Source organism: Hibiscus syriacus, unplaced genomic scaffold (genome assembly GCF_006381635.1).
Source record: "Hibiscus syriacus cultivar Baekdansim isolate YM2019G1 unplaced genomic scaffold, ASM638163v2 tig00110317_pilon, whole genome shotgun sequence".
Taxonomy (NCBI): domain Eukaryota; kingdom Viridiplantae; phylum Streptophyta; class Magnoliopsida; order Malvales; family Malvaceae; genus Hibiscus; species Hibiscus syriacus.
The window spans coordinates 82,978-92,500 of NW_024062676.1; the positions used below are offsets into that span (position 1 = coordinate 82,978).

Below are 9,523 nucleotides of genomic sequence, written 5' to 3' on the forward strand. Positions count from 1 at the left end.
TGATTAGGCTTAGGTTGATAAGCGCTTTTTATATGATTGTATTTTATTATCATTATTATTCATGGATAAGTAATAAGCAGCTGGTTAATTCTAATATGCCCATTTGCTAATCAAAGAGCAAGGCCAACACAATTAAAAAAGAGAGTGATGTGAGAGAAACGAGGAAGGTAAGCATTGTTAATTACCCATCTTACGCAAGGTCTTAATCACCCTTTTAAACAAATGTTCAATCACACAATGACGAAGCAATGAATCATGACTCATTCTTGTAACATGATAATATACATAAAACTCAAACAATACCCACGTTGCAATATAATATTAAAAATAAATATCTACCAGTCGAAAAATGTTATATGAATTATTCCTCCCACATCTTGGATTCTTAATTTATTTACATGTTTGATTTTGTTTAATGTGTTAATATTAGTATTTACTATTATTAATTTAACATAGAAATAACCTTCATTTGTTTTCTACATTTAGTACCGTTAAGACTAAATATATGCATTCACACAAAAAGCAAGTGGCAAGAATTTTATTACCATTATTATTATCACTTTTATTTTTATTTTTGGGTAATAAGTGAGTTCGAGGCCACTTCCTAATGAGTCAATTCAGCTTTAGAACTTTGATCTAAGCCTAAAGTATATTTACACATTTTTTTTACTACAAAAGCATTCACGAACTCTGGACTGCCACTGCTGTGTTGAATGAACCCCAACTTTGCAAAAACTTGGGTCTCCTTACCTCCATTTTCTTCCATACATCTCCTGCCAACCAACCTTGATCAATATCTTCAAGCACTCTGTCATACCATTTCAAAATGTAAAAGCAAAACATTAGATGTTCCATATAAAAGAATCATCCCTAAAAGCAAGCTTACTCTATTTCTTTATTATTAAATAAAACTACGGTATAGGCACGAACTTTTGTTACTGCTTTAGAACATACTATGATTTCTATTACCTCCTCTTTCCTTCCATCCTTCTTTAGCATTATCTATTTCGGTTAATGAATGCCGGAAACCTTCAGCTTAAGAAATCGACTTACATAATATGACGAACATAATTCTAGCAGGCTTCACTGTCACCCTGTTATTAGAGTCCATACGCAATGCAGATTGGTGTATGACTGTATGTATTTCTTGGATACCCTGGACCTATCCAATATCCAAGGCTACTATTTAGGAGATTTGAAATTTTCGCAGCAGCCGAAAAAGGTGGATGGAGGACCGACTGAGAGGAGATAAGAATTTTAATTTTAACTAAGTCGCCATCAACATAGTTTAAGTATGATGCATGGTTCCCATTGGTTTAAATACATTAAAGATTTTCAATGTTCCTGACAGGTTTTAATTTCTGAAATTCGCACTTTTTAAAATTCACATGCTGTCCATTCTTTTCTTTTTGTGACTTGCTTTCCTAGTGGGAATTCTCCCATGTGTTTCAACACTTCCATTGATTCTAAAGGACAAGGCAAACGATAGTACAAAGATGTTTGAGGATCAAAATCAACTACAAAGAGGTGCAGCAGTACTTACCGTAAAGTTGTTCAATGTTTTTCTTTAGCAAGAAACCGATCCATTTCATTCTCAGCATAAAGAATTTTTGCTCCACATCCTGTTTCATCCACTGACCCAACAGCTTCTTCATCAACCAGAACCACATTCACCCTGTGAGATTCCACCTTGGTGTTTGGAATCTGTCCAAAATGTATGGAATATACCGGGCATAAAATGAATAGAGTTCTTCAAAAATGTCACTTCTAGAAAAGAAAAGGTAAACATCAATTCTCTGCAACTAAAAACTATGATTTCTATGTAGGGTATAATATAATGTCCACCAGCAGACATCTTGTCCTCTGGTGAAAGGAAGCCTGATATCTTGTATAATGGGCATGCTTTAGGAAAAACCAGCATAGGAAAAAGCACCAAAAGGAACCAGTTTGCAATCATGTTATAAAGAAAAAGTACAAAAACATTTTCTATATATACCTCAAACATAGCTTCTGTAAGAATGTTTTCTAGTATGGCTCTTAAACCACGAGCACCAATGTTCTTTGCCATTGCCTTCTTTGAAATCAATCTCAGTGCATATTCAGTAAAGTACAATTTGACCTGAAAAGCTAAAATGAAACAATTATTACAAAGGACAACAAATAAATGCTTGAATCAGTCTCTGGAACACCTAAAAAAGCAACAGAAGAGAGAGAAAAGGGTGAACATAAAAAGGTGAAAACGTTTCTTGATCAACAGTAGAAAAGGATAGAAAGCTTACGCCACTCATGCTAAACATTTTCTTGTACTGCTTACCAAGAGCATTCTTTGGTTTCATGAGGACCTGTTAATGAGCAACAGTTACATTCTGTCAATCATCCTAACAAATACGTATGAAACTGAGAAATCCATCCCTATAACGTTCATTAGATGAGGGAGTCCGATGGATCTGTCCATGTGGCACCCACTTTTGGCTCACTCCTCTCTTTTACTACAACTGCCCAAACCTACCATTTCGGCTTTCACATTTAACAGAAAAAGGAATGAAACAAGGACAATAGAAGGGTTGGTGGGAAAGAATGGCACAAAACAAGGATCAGAAGGAAGATTCGGGGATAGAGCCTTTTTTTCTTCTTCTTTTGGAAGTGTCTTTAGAGAACTCTTTAATGTTACTCTAAGAGTAATATCTTCACCAAATTTAGAGAATCCATCTATTTTGTTTTGAATTTCTAAACGTCACTTAACAATTATATAATATAATACCACAGGTAGAAGACCATTTCCCGAGCAATATACATGTCCAAGGCCCTAGAACAAAATACGTACTGAGCAAAAGATAAAACGCACCTCAACAAGTTGGTCCTCATCCAAAGCAGACAAACCAACTAAAATAGGAAAGCGGCCAACAAATTCAGGAATCAATCCATATGCAATAAGATCATCACTTTCAACCTCCAGATTCATAACCAAGAATGAGGTTAGCTTTCCAATATAGTGAAAAACAATTTTTAAGAGAAATATAGAATGAGACCAGAATTTCACTCCAAAAAAATATAAAATGGTAGCAGAAATATATTTAGTTGCATTTTAGCCATATGAGTTTTGATTCTCACAGATTCCAACAATGATGATGTAACTGCAGCAGTAATCAAGGACCGGCCCTCATATTTTCACAGACAGGTGCTCCAAAGCCAATAGAAGAATCTTGCCGTCTGAGAAAAGAAAACAACAGCTAAAATTAAAATTTAACAAACAATGGGCATGAGTATTAAGACATTGAATGATAGTGTTACCTCTCTGAAATGGTTTTCTCCAAATCATTAAATGCCCCACCACATATGAAAAGTATATCTTTTGTATTTATCTGCAACATTACGACATTAAAATACCAATACACTCAAGCTGAACTAAAAGATTTAATAATTCCAGATTCTTATTCATATGTTATCCTCATGTGTTCCTTCCAGCTAATAATAATTACTTTGAAGACAATCCAAGATCATTACATACTAAATCAAATGATAGTCATTTAAATTAGATGAAATCAGTAAATTGAATTTTCTCCGGAAAAACTAGTTTCTTTTTTCTTTTCTTTTTGATTACCCTAGGTGCGTTCGGGAGGTCTATCAGGGTGAAACTTAGAGTGGGGTCTGTTTTTAAGAAACTGAGTGAGGTTATGGAGAAATCAGATGAGGGTGGTTCGGTAGAAGATTGGTCGGAAGAGTCTTCTTCAGAGGATGTGGATGGAGGAAGGCCAGTGTTGGGAGAAGAAGAAGCTGATCAGGTGGAGTTTGATTGTCCAAACAGGGTGGACACGTGGCTGGAAGAGGGGAGATCGGCTAGCTTGGAAGGAGGGGGTGATGCTGGTTTCGAAGCAGATATTGTGGGATAGCAGCCTTTAATGTTGGAGAATGACGAGGAGCACAATATTAATAAGGGGACGGGTAGTATCGGTAATATGAGAAAGGGGTGTGGGGATTATGCGGGGTTGGGTCTGAGGGATGATGCAAGTGTTTTGGCCCAATCTGAATTTTCTGAGCAGCCCAGTACACCCGTCATTAGGATTATGCCCACTGGTAGAGTTCTAATCTTGGGCCAGGCAGAGTCGGGATTGAAAGAAATTAGGGGGGTTTACACCCAAAGTAGTGGGGATGGGGCCTGCAATGTTGATGTGGCTGCAGGAATTATTAATCCTATCTGTAATAATAGGAGTGATGAGCAGAATGGCACTGTCTTACCTGAAGAGTTTCTGGATTCAGTCGGTGAGTTGCAGCAGAACCGGTCCACTGTTGGTGCCATTGGAGGGTCCTCTTCTTCGAAATCTTTACGTATCCATGGTAAGAACGGAGCAGTAGATTGGCTGGATTTTGTTTTCCTCAACAGGGTGTATAATAGGTCGAACAGAAAGCAGAACAGTATGTCTTCAGGAAAGAAGGTTGAGAGGAGGAAAGTCTTAGATGCAGGTGATTTTCAGTCTGGTTTGTGCGATGCTGTGAAAAAGGCGGGGGAGAAGGATGAGGCGAACGCTATTTAGAATGTGAGTAACTTAATGGGGATTACATTTAGAGGGGGGAAAAAAGCTTTGATGGAAAAAGTTGCTGCGAAGGGTAAGGGGAAGGGAATTTAAAGTTCCGGGTTGATAGGGTTATTACTAAAATTTTTATGTCAAAGTTAGCAATTGTTACGTGGAACATTAGGGGCCTTGGAAGGAAAGAAAAATTGAGAGCGGTGAGAAGTTTGATTTTGGATAAAAAACCATATGTTATTTTCATTCAGGAATCGAAGTTGGATTCGGTGACTCCAGGAATTATGAGAAGACTGGGAGGTAATAAGTTGCGGGGGTGTGCCTGGTCTCTAGCAATTGGGGCAGCAGGAGGGATTATTTCTTTATGGGATGAGGAGGTTTTTACTGTGCATTCTCAATCCTTGCACTGTAGGTATGTTGCTACTATTGGGAATCTTCAGGGTTATTCGGGACAGTTTTGTTTCATTAATGTTTATGGGTCGGTTGATGCAGAAAAGGAGGAGTTTTTTAATAATCTTCTTTCGTTTGTGATGCAAGTTGATTGTCCGATTTGTTTGGGAGGTGATTTTAACGCTTATCTTTCGAAGGATGAGAAAATGGGTGGTCCGCAGAACGGTTTTTCAGTGAGATTATTCAACAAGCAAGCCTTAATGATCTTCCATTGGTAGGAGGCAGCTTTACTTGGAGCAATAATAGGGAGCTATCAACCTTGTTAGGTTGGATAGATTTTTGGTGGATCCTCGGTTTTTATCTATCTTTCCGAATATCAGTCAAACCTTACTACCGAGATCGATTTCTGATCATAATGCCATTTTGATAGAAAACAGTAATGTGATTTGGGAACCTAAGCCTTTTAGGTTCTTCAATTATTTGTTGGATGAAGATGGATTCATAGAGATGATGGAGCAGAATTTGAAGAAGCTTCAAAATGATGGGAGGAAGAGAGGTATTTTCAATGTTCTGAAGGGGTCTAAAGTAGCTATTAAGAAGTGGTCGAGGAGCATACATCTTGAATTGCCTGGGTAATTTCGGATTTGATTCGATCCATTCATGATATGGAGTTGGCTTTGCAACAGGGGTCCTCTGTTTGTTCAATTGAAAAGGTGGCTAAAGCTAGGAAGGAACTTTGGAAACTTTACAGAAAAGAAGAGCAGATTTGGTTTCAAAAGTCAAGAGTAAAGTGGTTCTTGGAGGGTGACAAAAATTCCAGATTTTTTCATCAATGTGCGGCGCATAGAGGAAGGGTAAATCTTATTAAATCTTTGAAGGTTGGAGATGAGTGGATTTCGGATCCTGAGAGAATAAAGGCTTGTGTAGTGGAGTTCTTCAAGGAGGCGTATAATATTAATATGGATGGTTCGTTGGAAGTTGAGCATATGGATTTAAACTTCTCTAAGCTGTCAGTGGAGCAGAGTTTTCGTTTGGAGAAACAGTTTTCAGAAGAGGAAATTTGGGAAGCTATTGCAGCTACCGATAGTTAACAAAGCCCCAGGTCCAGATGGGTTGAGTACGAGTTTCTTTAAGAAGTTTTGGCCTCAGCTTAAGGAAGGTATTGTAGGCTTCTTTGAAGATTTTTTCAGGGGAAACGATGGGAAAAAGGGGTGAATCACTCCTTTATTACACTCAATCCCAAGAATGCAAGTCCAGCTGGATTGGAAGATTATAGGCCTATCAGTTTGGTAGGTGGCCTTTATAAGATATTGTCTAAGGTGATGTCGAGGAGGTTAAGGGAATGCATTGATTCGCTCATTGGTCCTTCTCAGTTTGCCTTTATTCTAGGAAGGCAAATTTTGGATTGTTCTTTGATCGCAAATGAAGGAATAGACTATTGGAGGAAGAAAGGTCGGAAAGGTATTGTGTTTAAAGTGGACATTAAAAGAGCCTATGATTCGGTTAATTGGAAGTTTATGTTGAAGACAATGGAATATATGGGTTTCGGTAAGAGGTGGTGTTCCTGGATAGAAGCTTGTATTTCTTCAGCATCTATCTCGTTGTTAGTGAATGGGTCTCCTTCGGAGGAGTTTTCGATCGCTCGTGGTCTTCGGCAAGATTGCTCATTATCTCCATTGCTATTCAATTTGGAAGGGGAGGTGTTGAGTCTTCTGCTGTCAAAGGCGGTTAATGGTGGCCTATTTAGGGGTTTTAAGATTGGTGATGATAATAATTCCTTTATGTTGTCGCATTTGCAGTTTGCTAACGACCTTATTATTTTCTGTAGTGCAGAGGGTGGTGAATTAAAGAATGTGTGAAGGGTCCTATTCTTGTTTGAATTGATGTCCGGGTTGCAATTGAATTTGTATAAAAGCAGAGTTTTTGGCATTAATGTGGAAGAGTTGGAATTAAAAGAGTGGGTTGAGTCGGTCGGATGCTCATGGGTGTCTTTCCTTCAGATTATCTAGAGTTGCCGCTTGGAGCGAAGAAAAGTTCGATGTCGTTGTGGGAGCCGATGATTCAAAGGTTTTATAAGAAGTTGTCGGGATGGAAAGCAACTTCTCTTTCTATTGCAGGGAGGGTGGTGTTAATAAAATCGGTTTTATGTTCCTTACCAATTTATTACTTGTCTGTTTTCAGGTTGCCTTCTAGTATCCTCTCGAGGTTGTACTCAATAATGGCGAACTTTTTATGGGGTGATTCGAATGGGAGGAGAAGAATCCATTGGGTCAAATAGCAGTCTGTATGTAAACCTAAGGAGTTAGGCGGGTTATGGATTATTGATTTGAATCTCATGAATAAAACTCTCTTGGGGAAATGGTATTGGCCTTTTTGTCAAATAGCAGTCTTTTTATCAAGTTGGGACGTTGCTTTTGTTGTTCCAGAAAATCCTTATGTTCTTCTTGAAGGATGGAGAGAGTTGGTCCCTCATTCTAAAATATGGGCCTTTATACCTGGAGCTGTCATTTGGTCAGTACGGAAGTTAAGGAATTAGATTATACTTGACGGTAGGAAGATGGACACTGCTTTGTTGCATTTTTTAACGAGATATATACTGGTTTCTTGGTTTGTTGCAAATTACCGAATGTCCATTTTATGTTCGATTACCTTGTGGGGAATCCGGTTCTTGCTGATTCCTGTGTGGTTAAGGTTAATTCTGCTGATTCGTCGATTTCTTGAAAACCTCCTCCTAAAGGTTTTTCAAGATTAATGTTGATGGAGCTGTGGAGAAGTCTTGGTGTAAAGGGGGTATAGGTGGTATTTTGAGGGATGAAGACGGGGCTGTGTTGGATACTTTCTCTGAGAGTGTTGGGGGTGGACCTCCAATTCTGGCCGAGTTGTTGGCTATCCAAGCAAGATTCTTCTTCTTCTTCAAGTCTAGGTGGAGTTCGAGGGGCAGACTAATGGTGGAGAGTGATAGTAGTAAAGCTGTGGATTGGATCAGGTGGCCGAGTTCTTCTCCTATGATTTTCAATTCCCTAGTAAAGAAATTAGCGAATTGGTTGAAGATAGGAGTGTTGTTGTTAAACATGTTAGTAGGATTGTGAATTGTAAAGCGGATGAATTAGCTAAGATAGGAATTGGGTGATTCTCTGTTTTTAGTTTCTTATAGTTATTTTTTGCTGGTTTTGTCTGTTATGTACTGGTTATAATGTAATGGTTTATTTGACAGTAATAAAATTATGAGGCACTCTTTTCCTCCTTCCAATGGCCGTCAAGTTACCTTAGGGTTTTTTGACGGTTATGAAGGGGTTTTTAACGAGGCCTCCCCTTCTTATAAAAAAATAAGAAACTATGACTCGTTAAAAACCCCTTTGTACCTGCCGCTGTACAAAAGTACCTCAGCGAACATTAGAAGGAAGAAAAGAGTGACTCAAATTATTCCAAAAGAAATTACACCTCATACAACAACAGGCTGTTACAAACATCATCCACCAACTTAACCTCAACCATCCCTACAAACACATCATCCAAACAAAAATTACTATACAATTACCCTATACCCGGCTTAGCCAAACTATCAGCCTCCCAATTCACAACCTTTTTTACAAACCTTATAATAACACTATGCTCCAATACAACACTGACAATTTCCTTAACTAGCTATGAAACACTGTAGGGGACACTTCCGGAGTCTTAATCCATTTCATTGCAATCGCAGAATCACTCTATAATTAACCGACCCTTACCACACCATTCTGGTTCCATAAACAAAGCTAAACTAGCTTGAATGGCCTTCAATTCAGCTAAGATAGGCGGAACAACTAGTTTCTGTTTGGGAAATTAAATTTGGATTATAATTTTTTATATTTTAAATATTGCGATTAAAAAATTTAAATAATTCATTTTCATTTGGCAAAATCCAATGCATGAATGGAAGAAGCAATGTTTTACTAAACACTTATTTCCTTTAATCTAGAAATTAGAATTTTGAAATCCTTTGTTGGATGAATTTTGGAATCAAAGTTCAAGGTCTGTAACTTGGAGAAAGAAAGAGAGTTGTAATTGGGTTGAATTTGATACAACCTATCTCAAGAAGTAATTTGAAATCCTAATTTGAGCCCTTTAAATTCCTATATTTTGTTGATTCAAATCTAACAATTTAAAACTATTTTAAAACAATAAATATTTCAATTTTCAAATGCAAATTAAAATCCTAACACACAAATCTGAGTCTCATAATGTACCACTATATATATACATATGTGTGTGTGTGTGTTTGCAAATTTGTGCTTCCTAACAAACAAGAAGCCAGTGGAATACAAACAATCAAGGGATAAAACTTCCTAACTTCTTGATAATAATACTACCACTGTTAGGCATTCAACCTAAATTAGCTGGCTAATGTATGATAGCTAGCTAATTAGGGTTTGTGGCAGTTTTCTTATTTAAGTTTGGACAAAGTTTTGAAATATTGTGTGTGTGTGAGTGACAGGTTAGGCATTCAACCTAAATCAGCTGGCTAATGAATGATAGCTAGCTAATTAGGGTTTGTGGCAGAGTTTGGACAAAGTTTTGAAATATTGAGAGAGAGAGAGAGAGAGAAAGTATACCTGAAAGCTATCACC

General features: G+C 37.6%; 1 pseudogene; it reads right to left on the reverse strand.

Annotated features, from left to right (window-relative positions):
- Positions 1–523: 523 nt before the first annotated feature.
- Positions 524–9,523, reverse strand: part of LOC120116987 — a 29,548-nt pseudogene continuing 20,548 nt past the window's right edge.